The following is a 19492-nucleotide window of genomic DNA, read 5'->3' as shown; positions in this document are numbered from 1 at the left end:
ATCCTTTTGTGACAGGCTTATTTTACTTAGTATAGTGTTTCCTCCATGTTGTAGTATGTGTCAGAATTTCTTTCTTTTTTAAAGCTAAATAATAGTCCATTGTATGGATATACCACATTTTGTTTATCCATTCATCCATCAGTTAACTGGGGACGAATCAGTTAACTGTTTTCACCTTTTGGCTTTTGTGAATAATGCTGCTATGAACATGGGTATACAACTATCCAAAACGGTTTTTTAAAACATAATTGGTTAATTTGACTAGTATTTATTGAGTACCTACTATGTGCCAGTTGCTGTGCTAGATGCTGGGAACACAACAATAAATAAGACCCTCCCCAGAACTTACAGTTTGAAGAGGGAGATAGAGACAACCACAGATTTCAATATGGGGAGATAGCTGTTAGAACAAAAAGAATGTGAGCACATGGGCTAGGTACCCAGCCTAATCTCCCAACAAAGGCTTTCTGGGTTGTGTCACTTGGAACCTGAGATCTAAAAAATGAGTCTGGTATAAGGGTGTGGGGAACAGACGAGTATGGGCAGGCAGAGCAGTTTGAGCAGTAACCCAGAGGCATCTAGGTCAGAGAATGAGAAAGTGGGGTTGACAATGAAGCTGGAGAGATGGGTAAGAGCCAGAAGATAGAAGAAGGGCCCCTGAAAGCTTGGTATAAAGTTTGAGTTTATCCTAAAAATAATAGGAATCATCAAAACATTTCGAGTGGAGAGGTGATATGATCTAGTTTACACTTTAAGCTACCAGCCTGTCTAGGGTGTGAGAGTGGGTGGGACTGAATGGTGGCAAAAGAACAGAGGAAGCCACAGTGAGCATCTAATTCATCAGGAGTGGAGACCTGGACTAATAGGAGAGTGGGGAATGTAGATCAAGGACAGCTAGTGGCTGACAGAATGTAGGAAGTAAGGGAGAAGGTGTCATCATGAAAAAAAAAAACACAGATAGCTATTAAATGAACCTTTAAAGCATAAAGAGAAGTGTAGCAAAATATTAGTAATCTACTATAGGGGTGTGGTCTTTACTTTTATTTCTTCTTCACCAAGGACCTGGGGGTATCTTTGGCTTAGTCTGCTCAGAACTTCTTGATTCAGCAGGCAGATTCACTGAACCTGCTTGACCTCTTCTATGACCCACATCAAAAGAACTGCCATTTTCAGAGCATAATCTATGTCTTGATACTCTGAAAACAGTCTGTTCTAGACTGAGTTGTGCCCCCTCCCTAATGTGTATGTTGACACTCTAATCCCCAGTGTGACTGTTTTTGGAGATAGGGCCCATAAGAAGGTAATAAAAGTTAAATGAGGTCATAAGGATGAGATCTTAATCTGTTAGGACTGGTGTCCTTATAAGAAGAGGAAGAGATATCAGATCTCTCTCTCTCTCTCTCTCTCTACCCTCACAGAGATGAAGCCATGTTAAGACAGCAAGAAGACAGCCATGTACAAGCCCAGAAGAGAGGCCTCATCAGAAACTGACCCATCCAACACCTTGATCTTGGACTTCTGGCCCCAAAAACTGTGAGAAAATACATTTCTGTTGTTCAGGCCACCCAGTGGTATTAGATATGTCAACTCTAGTGGACAATATAGTCTTAAGAGGTAGGACTTACCATCCCATTCTATACTGGAAGAAACTGAGGTTCAGAGAGGTTTTATTTGTTTTTAACATTTATTCATTTTTGAGAGACACAGAGTGTGAGTGGGGTGGAGGGGCAGAGAGAGAGGGAGACACAGAATCTGAAGCAGGCTCCAGGCTCTGAGCTGTCAGCACAGCTAGGCGTCCTGAGGCTCAGAGAGTTCTACTTAGCTAAGACTCCACAGATAGTAAGCAGCTCATCTCAGTATCTGTGCAGGCTTCCTTATAGCAAGGCTTTGTCTTTGCAGAGAGTTGTCTGAGCTACCCTGGAAGTACCAGGTCTTTACCAACTCTTTCTCAAATCCTAGCTGATGCTCTTCCTCACAGCATAGAATGATAGAACTCCAGGGCCTGCTCTGAAAAAGTACCCCAGACAGGCATGCCAGGCTCGGAGACACAGAGATCTGCTGCACTGCTCCACCCTCCTCGACAGTGAGGGGGATTTTAAGTCGGCTATAAACTTTTCAGCAGCTATAAACAGAGCTACTTCTTGGCTATACATGATTTCACATGAAACTCCAGCACTTCACTACCTTCTGGAACTGCAGAGTTGCTAGCTGTAAAGAGCAGTCTTTTCCAATTTAATTATTTCTGTTTACCTTTGTGTAAGTTACTTAAGCTTTTTTTAAGTTTATTTATTTATTTTAAGAGAGACAGCAAGCATGAGTGGGGGAGGGACAGAGAGAGTGGGAGAGAGAGAGAATCCCAAGCAGGCTCCGCACTGCCAGCTGTGGAGCCCATATGGGGCTCAAGCCCACAAGCAGTGAGATCATGACCTGATCTGAAACCAAGAGTCAGTTGCTTAACCAACTGAGCCACCTAGGTGCCCTACTACCTTCTTATATTCTCCTTTATAGTATAGGTAGGGTGCCTGGGTAGTTCAGTCTGTTGAGCATCTCTCTTGATTTTGGCTCAGGTTATGATCACACATTTCTTGAGTTCGAGCCCCACATCAGGCTCTGCACTGACAGCATAGAGCCTGCTTGGGATTCCCTCTCTCCCTCTCTCTCTGCTTCTCCCTGGTTCGTGCATGCTCTCTCTCAATCTCTCTCTCTCTCTAAAATAAATAAATAAATACACATTTAAAAAAAAATAAAGTATAGGTAGACATAGGCCCTACTGAAGCAATTTCTGAAGTTGTAGTTTGAACCAGATGAAATTGCTGATTATAGATCAAAAATGATGAGATATCAGCAATTTCATACATGCAGTTGGCCCTCATCTCTCCCCACTCCATTTGCTAACTTCTGGGTGCCCAGGACTCATGTTACTCTCTGACGCCTGGGTCCCTAACTTCTTCCTACCATCTACTCCAGTGGTAGCCCAGCTCTGGATAGAGACAGAGCCTAGGAGAGAAGTCCACAAAGGAAAACAAATGGAATGGTCAGGGAGATAGAAGGAGAGACACAGAAACCAAGGGTGTAGAGAATTTAAGAGGCTCTGACCTGGCAGGTTCTTCTCTCCCTGAGGCTCTGACCATAGCATTTCTAGAATGTCTTTGTGAGGTTCAAGGAAGGTATGGGAGCCAGAACAACCTCAGCACCACTACCACTGCCCTCATGAATGGTCTTTGCACAGCCTAGGTGCTGGTTTCATAATAAAAATGAAGCAAAAACAACCCTGTCACGTCAAAGCCAGCCAGACTTGGCAGCTGGCAAATCTCATTTGGCAGATGTTGGCAGGATTTTGTCTGAAAGACCTTGTGGTTCAAGACAGGAATAAGAGAAGTTCAAGGTGAGCAAAAGGCTCTCACATCCTGTTACGTTTTCAGGCCTTCAGCTGTGGGCTCTGTAGGGATGTCCCACAGTGGGCTGGATTAGACCCAGAGGTTTAGATGAGCTGAATTTTCAGGGGCAGGGAGCAGCTGTGGTTGAAGTCAGCTTTTCCCAGAGTGCTGCTTGCTGATTTGGAACAGGAACTAAGTGGAGGACTCTCAACATGGGTTCTGTCCACATTCTGAGTGGAGTTTTCCATGAATTGGCCAATTGGTTAGCATCCCTGGCCTGAGTGAACTAAATGCAAGTAGCACTCTCTGGGCATTGAGACAACGTCCAAGCCCAGGGCTGGGAGCTGGAGCAGCTTACAGTGCTGATGACCTCCAAATTTAAAAAGGGTTTTCCCATAACTGAAAGCTTTCCCCCAAAGGTTAGGAACAAGACAGGGATGTCCACTCTCACTACTGTTATTCAACATAGTATTGGAAGTCCTAGCCTCAGCAATCAGGTAACACAAAGGAATAGAAGACATCCAAATCAGCAAAGAGGAAGTCAAACTTTCACTCTTCACAGACAACATGATACTGTATATGGAAAACCCAAAAGATTCCACCAAAAAACTGCTAGAATTGATTCATGAATTCAGCAAAGTTGCAGGATATAAAATCAACACACAGAAATCGGTTGCATTCCTATACACCAACAATGAAGCAACAGAAAGAGAAATCAAGATCCCATTTACAGTTGCACAAAAAACCATAAAATACCTAGGAATAAATCTAAACAAAGAGGTGAAAAAATCTATACACTGAAAACTATAGAAAGCTTATGAAAGAAATTGAAGAAGACACACACACACACACACACACACACACACACACACAAAAGAGGAAAAAGATTCCATGCTCCTGGATAGGAAGAACAAATATTGGTAAATGTCGATACTACCCAAAGCAATGTACATATTCAATGCAATCCCTATCAAAATAACACCAGCATTCTTCACAGAGCTAGAACAAATGATCCTAAAATTTGTATGGAACCAGAAAAGACCCCGAATAGCCAAAGCAATCTTGAAAAAGAAAACCAACACAGGAGGCATCACAATCCCAGACTTCGAGCCATACTACAAAGCTGTAACCGTCAAGACAGTAGGGTACTGGCACAAGAGCAGACATTCAGATTAATGGAACAGAATAGAGAACTCAGAAATGGACCCACAAACGTATGGCCAACTAATCTTTGACAAAGCAGGAAAGAATATCCAATGGAATAAAGACAGTCTCTTCAGCAAGTGGTGCTGGGAAAACTGGACAGCGACATGCAGAAGAATGAACCTGGACCATTTTCTTACACCCTACACAAAAATAAACTCAAAATGGATGAAAGACCTCAATGTAAGTCAGGAAGCCATCAAAATCGTCGAGGAGAAAGCAGGCAAAAACCTCTTTGATCTTGGCTGCAGCAACTTCTTACTCAACACGTCTCTGGAGGCAAAGGAAACAAAAGCCAAAATGAACTATTGGGACCTCATCAAAATAAAAAGCTTCTGTACAGTGAAGGAAGCCATTAGCAAAACTAAAAGACAACTGACAGAATGAGAGAAGATATTTGCAAATGACATATCAGATAGAGTTAGTATCCAAAATCTATAAAGAACTTATCAAACTCAACACCCAAAAACCAAATAATCCAGTGAAGAAATGGGCAAAAGACATGAATAGACACTTCTCCAAAGAAGACATCTAGATGGCCAACCGACACATGAAAAAATGCTCAACTTCACTCATCATCAGGGAAATACAAATCAAAACCACCATGAGATACCACCTTACACCTGTCAGAATGGCTAACATTAACAACTCAGGCAACAACAGATGTTGCGAGGATGCAGAGAAAGAGGATCTCTTTTGCATTGTTGGTGGGAATGCAAGCTGGTGCAGCCCCTCTGGAAAACAGTATGGAGGTTCCTCAAAAAACTAAAAATAGAACTACCCTATGACACAGCAATTGCACTACTAGGCATTTATCCACGGGATACAGGTGTGCTGTTTCAAAGGGACACATGCACCCCCATGTTTATAGCAGCACTATCAACAATAGCCAAAGTATAAAAAGAGCCCAAATGTCCATCGATGGATGAATGAATAAAGAAGATGTGGTATATATATACAATGGAGTATCACTCAGCAATCAAAAAGAATGAAATCTTGCCATTTGCAATGATGTGGATGGAACTGGAGGGTATTATGCTAAGTGAAATTAGAGAAAGACAAAAATCATATGACTTTACTCATATGAGGACTTTAAGAAACAAAACAGAGGAACATAAGGGAAGGGAAACAAAAATAATATAAAAACAGGGAGGGGGACAGAACAGAAGAGACTCATAAATATGGAGAACAAACTGAGGGTTGCTGGAGGGGTTGTAGGAGGGGGGATGGGCTAAATGGGTAAGGGGCACTAAGGAATCTACTACTGAAATCATTGTTGCACTATATGCTAAGTAATTTGGATGTAAATTTTAAAAAACTAAAAAATAAAATTTTAAAAAAGGGGGTTTTCCCATAGAGCTGCCCAGCCCTCTCTCAACCCAGTCTTTAGCTGGACTTCACCTTCCTAGCTCTGACTGACCTGGTGCTAACAACTAGGGAAGGAGGGACAGGTGAGCTCGGAGGGGAGTTTGAAGGGAAATGCAAGGAATGGGGAGTCTTCACCCCAGCTCTAGGAAGGGGGACTGCACAATAGTAAAACTGATGACGAGTAAGAGGAAACAGAGACAGTGGTTCAAACCCAGCACCTGCAGCCAAGGCAACAACTTTTTTTTTTTTTATGAAAAAGAGAAAAGTGGGAAGAGGTCTGCATCTCCAGGACCCCCAGCACAGATTTGCAAAAGCACAAGGACTTGTCCTGCCAGGGGTAAGGGCCTAGCCCCAGGATGGCCAGGAGATGGGAAATACTAATAAAATGGACTGAGAGTAAGGAAGCAATGGCCCATGGGCTCCAGGCACGGGTACTCAGGTATTCCAGGTGACCTCCATCATCTCAGAGACAGGTCTTTGATCAGAGTAAGGATGTGAGGACACGTCCTCATTCCCTCAGTCCAGAGGCCAGAGTGCATAACCTTGAGCAAAGTAAGGGTGACAGCCATAGAAGCAGACCATTTGGAAGAGACAGAGATGAACATTGTTGGAAGCTGAGGGAGCTGGTACCAGTTTGCACTCCTGATGCAGAGGCCCACCCCATGTGTGGTAAGAAAGCTGCCCTGGAAACCCTCAAATTGCTCCACCCATCAGAGGGGGTTAACACTCACCAAACCACCTCAGCAAAGACACAAAGGAACAGGGGGTTTGTGACACTAGATCACATTAAGACTTTGTTTTGTTCTCTGTGCTATCTGTAGGGCCTAGAGGAGCGGAATAAGTAAGTGGTAAGTAATAACCCACTTTGGCCAAGAAAGGTGTTTAAGATGATGTATTTCACACTGCCCTAGTTTGAATTAAATAAAATCATGCCACACATTGCCCCAGAAGTAAACCAGATCACCAAGACTCAGGACTGTGACAGGAATGTGTACAAAGGGAGGGCCCAGACAATAATAAGGCCAGTGGTCTCTGAAACAGCAACCAAGAGGAATTCATAACCCAGATATCTACAGAAATTCCAGGGCTATCACAACAAGGATTACAGAGTGCTCAGGAGCTCAGAAGGCCCAGGACTGGATCATCAAAGGGAATTCCTTATCTGATACGAGCTGTGGTGAAACCAGAGAGCAAACCAATACCGCAGATTTAAGAGCAAGTCAGCACTCACCTGGTAAGGACACCCCCTCGAGCCACTGAAATACTCAGGTAGATCATCTCATCTGGAGGACTTCTAGTTTATAAGGAGACACTGGAGGCATGTCACCATGCTGCTCTAGGCAAGAGATCGTGATCCAGCATCAAAAGAGGAAGTGGTAACAGTGCCAGGATGTATCCTGAATGCTGTTCTACCCCCCAGAATGCACCCACCAGGCCAGGACCCAAATAGGTCTTCATCTGACTGGTGAATAATGTACAGGTCTTATCGATACATAGTACGTATGAGCCAAATGTACTAGAACTCTGTGATACACATGCAAACAATACACCATAACCAGGAAAGACCACTTTCATGTTTGAGTGGATACTGCTGCTGCAGCTGTGGGGATCCTTGCCAACAGCCAAGGGTTGGCATGCAGGAAGACTGCAACTATTGCTCTGTTGAGGGAACTCATGTGCACTCATCAACTGCACCCTTAAGTGCAGGACTGACCCTCCTTCAGGACATAACCTGGACTTTCTCTCCATCAGATCATCTATAGGAGGCAACGGAAGTAAATAAAAGAGGACATGGACTCCCAGAGAAGCAAATACACACCATATGCCAAATCTAAGCCAGAAGGCACGTTTTATACCAAGGCAGGAACCTACAGGAGCCATCAACAGGAAAAGGGGAGCATACTCAATTCAACCTCTTACTCAGAATGGAGGGGTGGATGTGGGGATGGACATGGACATCACCCCAATAAGTAGTTCCTTTTTCATCTCAGAAGCAGTGACTATGAGAACTGTGAAGCTGGGCTCTGGTGCCCTAGGAGAATGGTGAACTCTGAGCAGACCATAAGCATCCATAATCTCAAAACCACCTTCCCTCTAGCAGGATTTGGACCAATCCGAACTCCAGCCGAACAGGGGAGCGTGGTAGGAGGAGATGTATGCAGACTATCTGGAGCAGGGGGCGGGGGAGGGGTGGACTGTCTCACAACTGCCAGCAGCCTATGGAACTGGAGGTCCTGAGAGCCCAGCCTGCCTGTGGCAGATACTGCCATCATGCTCTTTTTCAGCTGGACACATAGCTTCACTTAATAAGACTACAACCCCCATCCTCTCCTCCCTTCAAAAACATTCTGGTGAGTGGGATGTGAGCAGGTGAGGCGTGTATCTTCTGGGTTGTACACCCCAATGGAAATGGCTCACCCTCCCCTCTCCCCTCCCCGCTTCTCACTAGCTGAAATGCCACCCCCAGATGCAGACCAGGACCGTCCCCCAGGGGTGGTGAAATAAAAGGATAGAAGGAGCCTGGCCCCCTGATGGCCTCATAAAGCAGAGTCTTCATACCTATTTGAACTTTTATATGCAACAGAAATACAGTGTCTAAGTCAAAATTCTTCTGAATGTCTTCTGCCCCCAACCAAACTAACATCCAAGTGATACCTGACCCAAGAATGGACAGAGTCAGGTAATTTCAGAGAACTGAGAGAACATAGAATGAGTGGCTAAGAAAGGTCAAGGACAATATGGGTTGAAAAAGAATAACACAATGGCTGCAAGGGGAGTAGTCTGTGACCTGGTTAGTCCCCACTACCAAATGTTGCTGACAGAACCAAATGCCAAGGAGGAGGGAGGAGGATCACACCTGCGCCTCTGCTGCTCCCAGTGATATTCTTGCTGCAATGGGGCATCCTGAGGGGGGACGTTGACTTCCACAGGTGGCTGGAGACCCACGAGAGGGTGAATTGGTGAGTCCCACTCCACAAGGGTAGAGGACAAACACTCAAAGAACTGCACAGAGGGTCAAGTCATGACCTCACAATTTGGGAGTTCAAGCCCTGCATCAGGTTCTGGGCTGACAATGTAGAGCCTGCTTAGGATTCTCTCTCCCTCTCTCTCAGGCACCCCCCCCAAAATAAATAAATAAAAACATCTAATAAAACTGATAGACCCAATTCGTGTGCACCCAAAAACCCTGCTGTGTGACCTTGGGTAAATTAATTAGCAATCTCTCCCAACTTGTTTGCTCTGCTATGCAGTGCCCTTCTCCCAGGGTGGCTTCAAGGATTAAATCAGCTGGGAAAGCTGTGCCCCGGCTTGGTGCTCAGTCTGCACCCAGCAACCTCTGGTTTACTCCCATCTGCTCTCACCTGGACTTCTGACTTCCTGAACCTGTCTGGAAAGCTGCTCTGTACAAACCCAGAACTACAGCCGAGGAGCAATGGGGCAGGGCATACAGACACACAGCTATATGCAGGTAGAGGAAAGGGGTGGTTGCTGCCCTGAGTTCCACTCAACATGGCTCTACGGGTTACTCTGCTACCCCTTCAAGCCACCTCCGAAGTCCTTGCTTCTTTGTGATTTTAAGACCTCATAAACTGGGGCGCCTGGGTGTCTCAGTTGGTTAAGCCTCCGATTTCAGCTCAGGATCTCATGGTTCTTGAGTTCGAGCCCTACATGGGGCTCTCTGCTGTGAGTGCAGAGTCTGCCTCAGATCCTCTGTCTCTGCCTCTCTCTGCCCCTCCCCCATAGCGTGTGTGTGTGTGTGTGTGTGTGTGTGTGGTGACCTCATGAACTAAGTGTGCCACAACCCCAGCACCCACATTCTTCTTGGGATCTTCTGTCCCCACAACCTCACTGGGGCTGCATTCTCCAAGGTCACATGGAAACCCTTAAACTCTCAGTCCTGGGGCCTGAGTCTCGCGCCCCATGCAGCACTTAACTCATAGAGCTCAATAAATCTTTGTAATCTAAAATATTTCTCTTCCCTGGCAATCAATCACCTCTTCAACCAGGTAATCAGACTTAACATTGGTAAAAGGAGTAGTTATGCAGCCCTGGGACAACCCAATAGCATGAACTGTACACTTCCATTGGATGAATTGGGGGCACCTGAGTGGTTCAGTCATTAAGCATCTGATTTAGGCTCGGGTTATGATATCATGGTCTGTGAATTCGAGCCCCACATCAGGTGAGCCTTGCTTCTCTCTCTTTCTCTCTCTGTCCCTCACTCACGTGCACCCTCTCTCTCTCACAAAAAAAATAAAAATAAAAAATAAATAAATAGGTGAATTGTGTGATCTGTGAATACCTCAATAAAACTATTAAAAAATAAAATAAATAACAGTGGGAACAACCCGAGCTTATTTGGGTCTCCCAATGTGACAACATATGAAATACACAGCATCACCTGGGGGATAATCTTGCCAAAAAGATTTAACCTGAATCAAAACAAGCCTTTAGACCTCACTTTCAGTTTACAGGAAACATAAGGGATAGAAAAAATCGTGCTAAGAGACACTATAAGAAAGTTGTCAGAAAAATATAAAAATGTGGAATATTCAATGTCATTTTTTAAAGTTTATTTATTTATTTTGAGAGAGAAAGCAAGCAAGCAGGGGAGGAGAAGAGAGAAAGAGGGAGAACCCCAAGCAGGCTCTGAGCTGTCAGTGCAGAACCCAACTCAGGGCTTGATCCCACGAACGGTGATATCATGACCTGAGCCTAAATCAAGAGTCGAACACCTGACTGACTTAGCCACCCAGGCGCCCCCTCAATGTCATTTTTAAAAGGTGAGGGACATGTTCTAGATCTAAAGAGACATAACAACCACATGCAATATGTGTAACTTGAATGAACCATGGTTTTAAAAATGCTATAGTTAAAGCATTTAGGGGCACAATTAGGGGAAATTTGACTATGATCTGATTATTAACAGGTTGGTGTTAATTTTCTTAGGTGTAATAAAGGCATTCTGTTAATGCAGTGAGCTGTCTTACTCTTCAGAGATGCTTGCTGAAATATTCGGGGGCTAAGCATTATGTCTACAACTTTCTAATGTTTCTGAAAAACACACATCCACATACACAGATATAGAAGTACATTAGTAAAAATTCAATATATTAAAGAAAATAAAGATAAAATAAAGATAAAATAAAAATAAAGATAAAAATAAAAATAAAATTAGCTTTTCAATTCCTATGAAAAAGCCTGCTGGGACTTTGAGAAATATTCTGCAAATGTTTTTATAGTTTACTTTCTTTCAGTGACCACTAACCTCTAGCCATGTTATTGACAAGCACTTACACATAATTCTGTACCTCTCATTACATCTTTCTCTGTCTCTCAGAAATAGGAATCATTTCTAAGCCTCTGATTCTTTTGACTCATTTTGCACAATTTCTCCCCAAATCTCAATGTTCTTTTAAAATATAAATTTAGTAATTATCCCTAGATGTAATGATCACGTACTCTGTCTCTATCCTAGGCTCTGCCACATACTGTGATTCCAGGCAAGTGATTTACTTTATCAGTTTACTTATTACTAAGGGACAAGATTAAACTAAATCAGTATTGAGGTTTAGTTGTGGTGCTGCTGCTGGTTTTATTTTGTTTTGTTAATACTAAAACTCTCTCAAGAATGTGAGGAAATTTATGAATTCTCTTTCCAGGGTAAGACATAAACACATAAACATTTTGCAAATTATTTCTGAGTGTTTATAAACTTCCTAGAACCTACCCATGGACTTTACCATAACAATCCCTGGACTGGATGCCTTTAAAAATAAACTTTTTTTTTTGCAATAGTTCTTTCTTGCTCTAACTTCTCTTAGAAATAGAAATGGAGGGGCTCCTGGGTGGCTTGGTTGGTTAAGCATCCGACTTCGGCTCAGGTCATGGTCTCACGGTCCTGAGTTCGAGCCCCGCGTCAGGCTCTGTGCTGACAGCTCAGAGCCTGGAGCCTGTTTCAGATTCTGTGTCTCCCTCTCTCTCTGCCCCTCCCCTGTTCATGCTTTGTCTCTCTCTGTCTCAAAAATAAATAAATGTTAAAAAAAATTAAAAAAAAAATAGAAATGGAAAGGGGCGCCTGGGTGGCTCAGTTCGTCAAGCATCTGACTTGGCTCAGGTCATGATCTCACAGTTCGTGGGTTGGAGCCCCACATAGGGCTCTGTGCTAACAGCTCAGAGCCTGGAGCCTGCTTCAGATTCTGTGTCCCTCTCTCTCTGCCCCTCTCCCACTTACACTCTGTCTCTCCCCACCCCACCCCCTTTCTGGCAAAAATAAATTAAAAACATTAAAAAAATAGAAATGGAAAAGCAGCACTTTCTATTATTGCAAAGAAGCTGTCTCCAAGAACGGTGCTGACATCCCGTAGGATTCTGGGACCTTCCTTTGCCTAGAAGGTAAGTGGCAAGAAAGCCCAATACATCTGTTTGTTTGCCTCCCAGAATGCAAAGCTAATCATTGGTAGAATTTGATAGAATTTTCCCCTTAGATAATATTTCTCTATTTTTCAATCTGCTCCATAAAATGTGACCAATATGTTTAGCAACTTACAACTCTTACTTCTATTAAATTTAGTTGGAAATGTCGTATTGAATTTAAATAGACACGCTGTAAATAAAATATTTTTATGTCAGAACAACAATTGAGGATTGGATAAAGTGGAAATTATATTGAAAACATCATTATGAACTCTTTACTTTTAAAAGTATAATAGTCCCCACCCCCCACACCTGCCTTATCCACGGGGATATATCCCAAGACCCCTAGTGGATGTCTGAAACCACAGATAAAACCAAACCCTATGTGTACTATTTTTTCCCTATACATACGTATGATAACTTAATTTATAAATTAGGCACAATAAGAGATTAACAACAATACGTAATTTAAAAATGGAACAATTACAACAATATGCTGTAATAAAAGTTTTGTCAATGTGATGTCTCTCAAAATATCTGATTTATTGTACTCACGCTCTTCTTCTTGTGATGGTATGAGATGACAAAATGCCTATGTGATGAGATGAAGTGAGGTGAATGGCACAGGTGTTGAGATAAAACATTAGGCTACTACTGACCTTGTGACCATACCTCAGAAGAAGGATTGTGTTTCCAGACCACAGTTGACCAGGGGTAACTAAAACCATGGGAAGCAAAACTGCAGATAAGGGGGGGGATGACTGTCTAACTGTTCGGTCATTAAAATGGTCCACAGCAGGGGCTCCTGGTGGCTCAATCAGTTAAGTGTCCAACTTTGGCTCAGGTCATGATCTCACAGTTTGTGGGTTTGAGTCTTGCATTGGGCTCTGTGCTGACATCTCAGAGCCTGGAGCCTGCTTCAGATTCTGTGTCTCCCTCTCTCTCTGCCCCTCCCCTGTTTATGGTCTGTCTCCCTCTCTCTCTCTCTCTCAAAAATGAATAATAATGTTTATTAAATGTTACATAATGTTATCTTAAAATATATATTTAAAAAAATGGTCCACAGCAAAATCACCCATTTCAGACATACATGGAACAATTCGAATGTACCCTTAGAACACTGAATGGGGTTTCTAACACACCACTGAAATAACCAAAGTTTGGTGAAAAGTAGCTAATTCCACCTTTGTTGACTAAAATACATTATTCCTAGAAAGTGAGATACTTCAGACCATCTGGGATGGCACTGAGGAGACAAGAGCAAGTTTTAAGGATCTTTCCCTGGCTGAGATATTATAATTTGAATAAAAAGAAAAAAATCATTATATTTCATTGGAACAAATCTGAGAAAAGCATCAGCCTATAATGGTATTCCAGAAGGAGAAAAACATAAAATCCTAGAAGAAAATTTCAACTCATGAAAAGGATGGTTATGTAGGATATATTAATGATGATCATATTATTCTCTTTCTTATCACCTTGGTATTAATATTAATTGTATTACACTGGCATCATTTATTATGTTAAGAAATTATTAAATACATTTTATTTTTTATTTGTTTAAAGATCAAGCTTTACAGTTAGAAGGGTAATTGGCCCATTGGCCATTGGGAAGATATCTACAAATGACTTAAAAAAATTTTTTTAAAGCATAAGAGACTGTTAAAAACTGAGAACAAACTGAGGGTTGATGGGGGGGTGGGAGGGAGGGGAGGGTGGGTGATGGGTATTGAGGAGGGCACCTTTTGGGATGAGCACTGGGTGTTGTATGGAAACCAATTTGACAATAAATTTCATATGTTAAAAAAAAATTTTTTTTAATGTTTGTTTTTGAGAGAAAGAAAGTGAGCAGGGGAGGGACAGAGAGAGAGGGAGACACAGGATCCAAAGCAGGCTCCAGGCTCCAACCTACCAGCACAGAGCCTGATGTGGGGCTCGAACTCATGAACCGTGAGATCATGACCTGAGCTGAAGTCAGGTCAAATGCTCAACCAGCTGAGCCACCCAGGTGCCCATACAGATGACTTTAAAATGAGAGTTGAGGGGCACCTGGGTGGCTCAGTCGGTTAAGCACCCGACTTCGGCTTGGGTCAAGATCTCACAGTTCGAACCCCGAGTCAGGCTCTGTGCTGACAGCTGGGAGCCTGGAGCCTACTTCGGATTCTATGTCTCTCTCTCTGCCCTTCCCCCACTCTCTCTCTCTCTCTCTCTCTCTCTCTCTCTCTCTCAAAAAAAATAAACGTTAAAAAAAATTTTTTTAATGAGAGTTGAGGGGAGCCTGGGTGCCTCAGGATTAGCTCAGGTCATGATCTCACAGTTTGTGGGTTCAAGCCATCGTTGGGCTCCATGCTGACAGCTCAGAGCTTGGAGCCTGCTCCGGATTCTGTGTCTCCTCTACCTCTGCCCCTCCCTGGCTCATGCTCTGTCTCTGTCTCTCTCTCTTAAAAATAAATAAACATTTTTAAAAAATTTTTAATGAGAGTTGATAAAAAAAGGGAAATATTTGAAGGGTATGGAATCCAATCAAACAGGAAAAAAGGAATTAGTTACAATCTGGATGCAGGGTTCATTACCTCCTCAACTCAAATCATGAGCACAAAAGTTATGAAAGATATTTTATTATAGAGTAGATGGATGGTCCAGGTTTCATGGAAAAAAGTTTGTCCTGAAAAGGTCTATTATAAATAAGAAGAATTTCAGTTTATATATCAGTTTGCTTTTGCTGCATTGAAACATCCCAAACTTAGTTACTTAAATTCTCTCTTATTATTTCTCTTCATTCTGTGGGTCAACTGAACAGCTTTTCTGGTCAGCTGGTACTGAATGGTCAGGCTGAATGGTCCATGTCAGGTGGTTGGAAGGCTGTTGGTTTGTTGGTCTCTGTTCCACATGGTCTCTCATCCTCCAATAGATTAGCCCAGGCTTCCTCATATGGGAGTTTAAGGATTCCAAATACACAGAGAGAGAAAGCCCCAGTGTGTCACATATGCTATCATTCCATTGGTCCAAGCAATTCCAATGACCAAGCACAGAGTAAGTATGAGAGAGGATTACTCAAGAAGGTATGAACAAATCAGGATATGAACCATTACTGCAATAACCTTCTGTAGTTTGTTAACAATTAGATTTGCAAGTGTTACTTAAACACTTAGGAATATTTTGTTTGTTAAATTTATAAGTCTACTTGCTTAGCATTAGAAATATTTGCAAGAAGCAGACACATAAAATTTGTGATATGGTTTGAAATGTCTAAGAAAATATAATTAATCAAGTTTTGAGTAGTATTAAATATTTAAAGACAATTTAATTTTAAACTTATGAGTTAACTGTACATGAATCAAAGAACAAGTAAAAGTGTTCTTATTTTAAATAAATATTACTAGATTAATAAGTGGACTAGCAAGATTTGTAAGTTGAATTTAAAAGCTTGAGAAAAACTAGGACTTAAATTTCATAAGTAAGTGAATGATAATTAAAACACCAATATTATAAATAATTTTTCCACATACAAAAACCTCTCTCAGGCTTTAGTAAGCCTTAGTGGACACATTTATCCAATAGTTTATTCAAAATATATTTGTTGATCATCTGCTATGAGACAGATGCTTTCTAAACACAGTGTAAAGTGACTCCCAGACCTTCTTTGGTTGAGATTATACACTAGTAGAGAATACAGGGAGATAATAGACAAATACCGATCAGAGACTATTTCCTTACCTCCCGACTCTATCCCATCTTCCTCATGGCAAAAACCACTCTGTTCTCTCTCTCATCATCCAAGAGTAGGAGCAGTGCCTTCTTCTCTTTTTCCACAGCCAAAGACACCACCAAGTTTCAGTTCCTGCCTAACTCCAGTTCCTGATATCAGCCTACTAATCCTTTCATAATCGATAAATCCACAAATGCTTCCTGACTATCTACTATTTCCTCAGGATGAGGCAGAGAAGAAGGGAAGAAAACAGTAAGAGCCCAGAGAACATGCAATACACAAAGCAGTACAATGGTGCACTCAGTAAGTATTTATTCAACACGGCACACCAAGCAGAGCACTGAAGGGTGAGAGGAACACAGTGGTGGGGAAGCCAGGATCCTTGCTGTAAGGAAGGATCAGTCCTGTAGGCAAGATTCTGTTAAACTGAAGACACCCACTTTTTTACATTTTATAATCTTTCAAATTGCAATTCATCTTATGATGGTGATGCTTTCCTCTGGATGAAATACAGTAAGTGTAGCACAGAGCAGCTTCATACCTGAGAGCTGTGTAAGAGCCTATGGCAATTTGAATAGTGGTCCAAGTCCAGCTGCAACATTAAAATCACCTGGGAAACCCTAAAAGAAAGAAAGAAAAAAAAAAGCTAATGCCTGGATTCCATCCCAGATCAGCTAAATCAATATGGAGAGGGCAGGGCTGGGCACTGGTAGTTTTTAAAGCACCAGAATGTTGAGTTCAAACTAGAATACACATTCCCAAGGGGCATGCTTCCATGGATGCTTCAGGTCAAGGGTCAGCAAACTAGAGCCTATGGCCCAAATTTGGCGGGCTGCCTGCTTTTTACCACCTCAGGAGCTAAGATGGGTTTTACATTTTTAAATAATGGGGGAAATATCAAAAGAGGAATAGTATTTGGGTAATGTAAAAATTATATGAAATTCAAATATAAGTGTCTGTAAATAAAGTTTTACTGGAACGCAGCCATACTTCTTGGTTTACATACTATCTATAGCAGCTTTTGTTGTTGTTTTTAATATAATTTATTGTCAAGTTAGCTAACATACAGAGTATACAGTGTGCTCTTGGCTTCAGGAGTAGATTCCTGTGGTTCATTACTTACATACAACACCCAGTGCTCATCCCAACAAGTGCTCTCTGCAATGCCCATCTCCCATTTTCCCCTCTCCCCCACCCCCTGTCATCAACCTTCAGTTTGTTCTCTGTATTTAAGAGTCTCCTATGGTTTGTCTCCCTCTCTGTTTATAACTATTTTTTTTTCCTTCCCTGCCCCCATGGTCTTCTGTTAACTTTCTCAAATTCCGCATATGAGTGAAAACATATGATACCTGTCTTTCTCTAACTTATTTCACTTATCATGATACCCTGCAGTTCCATCCACGCTGTTGCAAATGGCAAGATTCCATGCTTTTTCATCACTAAGTAGTAGTCCATTGTATATATACAATGTGTGTGTGTGTGTGTGTGTGTGTGTGTGTACTACATCTTCTTTATCCATTCATCAGTTGATGGACATTTGGGTTCTTTCCATAATTTGGTATAGCGGTTTTTGTGCCACAAGGGCAGAGTTAAATAGCTAGGATAGAGGGCATATGGCAAAATATAAAATATTTACTAACTGGCCCTTTACAGAAAAGGTTTGCTGATCCCAGTTTGAAGAAAATGGGTTTCTAGAACCTCAGCATCTCTCTGTCCTCTTCTAAAAACTTACCTGCCTGGGAAGATGCCAGCCATCAAGGGCCCAGGTATGGGTGGCATCTTCTCCTTCCCCACCTCTTTTTCACATTTGCCCTTCTCCCACTTTGAAAAGAAAAGTAGACCTCTCACCAGCCCTGGGGGGTGTAAAAATCTCACCTGGCACTAAACAAAAGAATCTCCCTGAATACTGGTGTCTAATAGGATTCTAATGACATCTTGTTGTCAAGTCTTGCCAAGTATTGCATTACCAAAACTGAAGGAGGACCCAGTCAAGTTATCAGCTGCCAAACCATTGAAAATATTTGGTGACAGATAGCTATATGATTTGGGGCATGTAACTCAGAAGGGGTTCAAAGAATTGAGTAACATGGTTATGACAAACCTAGTATCATAATTATTTATGTAAACAAAGTTTTCGAGGCTTATATGCAAAATATTTAAAATGCTGAACACAGTCTCGTTCTGTGAATAAGCAGTATTTGTCCTCAGATACATGAGGAAAAAAATTACTTGTCTCATAGGAGAATTTCAAATGTTTGTTATTCTGTTTAATAATTACTATCAAAACTTGTGTCACTTTTACATCATTTTGATCAATTAAGTACTAATAATTATGAAATGAGGGCCTCAATTTCTTACTGGCTGTTGACTGGAGGCCTTTCTCAGTTCCTTGACATGTGGACCTCTCCACAGGGCAGCTCACAGCAACCCAGAAAGAGGCCAAACAACCAGAACCCATGGTCTTTTTGTGGCCTAATATTGTGACATCCCATCATGTTTGTCTTACAAGGCATTAGTCTCAGCCCACATTCAAGGGGAGGGAGATATAAAAGGATGTGGATACCAGGAGGTGGGATCGTGGGAGCCATCTCAGAAGCTGCCTGCTACAAATGTCAAATTAACTATATCCTCTACATCTGCTTAATTACAGGATTAAAAATTTTAAATGTCTTTTTTTTAACGTTTATTTATTTTTGATAAAGTGCGAGCAGGGGAGGGTCAGAGAGGTGGAGACAGAGGCTCCAAAGCCGGTTCCACGCTGACAGCAGTGACCAATGTGGGGCTTGAACTCACAAACTGTGAGATCATGATCTAAGCCAAAGTCAGGCGCTCAACCGACTGAGCCACCCAGGCACCCCTTAAGTATCGTCTTAAAAAATGGGTGAGAGCGGGTCACCTGGGTGGCTCAGTCGGTTAAGCATCTGACTTGGGAACAGGACTTCCGCTCAGGTCATGATCTCACTGTTTTTGAGTTCGAGCCTCGCATCAGTCTCTATGCTGACCAGATCAGAGCCTAGAGCCAGCTTCAGATTCTGTGTCTCTCCCCATCCCTCCCCCCCCCCCCACCTCCGCTCCCCGCCCCGTCCCCGCTCTCAGGCGCGCTCGCTCTCTCAAACATAAACATTTAGAAAAATGGGTGAGAGGATGCAGAATTTTCCAAGATTCTTTCAGAAATGAACAAGTAAAGGGGCGCCTGGTTAAGCATCCAGGGCTCTTGGTTTCAGCTCAGATCACGTTCTCCCAGTTGCTGAAATCAAGCCCCAGGACAGCTTGGAGCATTCAGCCTGCTTGGGATTCTCTCTCTCCATCCCTCCCCCACTCATGCTCTCTCTCTCTCTCTCTCTCTCAAAATAAATAATCATTAAAAAGAAAAAAACGGGTAAAGATGTTCGGAGAGCAGGATGCTTGAGGCCTAATT

The 19492-nt window shown here is 42.3% G+C and overlaps 1 protein-coding gene across 1 annotated transcript in view; it reads right to left on the bottom strand.

Moving 5' to 3' along the window:
• LOC122225532 overlaps nucleotides 1-17068 on the bottom strand; it is a 28132-nt gene extending 11064 nt beyond the window's left edge. Inside the window, exon 1 of the mRNA XM_042948388.1 lies at nucleotides 16616-17068. The gene's annotated coding sequence lies outside the window, so the exon portion shown is untranslated. The remainder of the gene's footprint in view (nucleotides 1-16615) is intronic.
• Nucleotides 17069-19492: the final 2424 nt, after the last annotated feature.

The sequence above is a fragment of the Panthera leo genome, chromosome B4, assembly GCF_018350215.1.
Source record: "Panthera leo isolate Ple1 chromosome B4, P.leo_Ple1_pat1.1, whole genome shotgun sequence".
Lineage (NCBI taxonomy): Eukaryota > Metazoa > Chordata > Mammalia > Carnivora > Felidae > Panthera > Panthera leo.
This window is presented reverse-complemented; position numbering and strand designations above follow the sequence as displayed.